We start from the raw sequence: 241 nt of genomic DNA, 5'->3' as shown, positions 1-241 counted from the left end.
TCAGGCTGAAGGAGTGACCACACAGGGTCTGTGCCCAGCTCTGGGGTCGTGGGGTGATGAGGGACACCCACGTTCCCTGTGCCAGCAGCTGGGGTGGCCCCGCTGGCACCCTGCCGAGGTGGTGAGCTGCTGCACTGGGGATGCTGAAGGCGTCATGAAGGGTCAGGTCGGGGAGTTGCTCGAGTTGCTGTGAATGTCTCGGAGCAGCTCCCTCCCCTCCTCCCCAGCTCCCGCGCTTTCT

The sequence above is a fragment of the Buceros rhinoceros genome, unplaced genomic scaffold, assembly GCF_000710305.1.
Source record: "Buceros rhinoceros silvestris isolate BGI_N320 unplaced genomic scaffold, ASM71030v1 scaffold36948, whole genome shotgun sequence".
Taxonomy (NCBI): Eukaryota; Metazoa; Chordata; class Aves; order Bucerotiformes; family Bucerotidae; genus Buceros; species Buceros rhinoceros.
The sequence above is the reverse complement of the archived record's forward strand: the minus strand, read 5'-3'. Positions refer to the sequence as shown.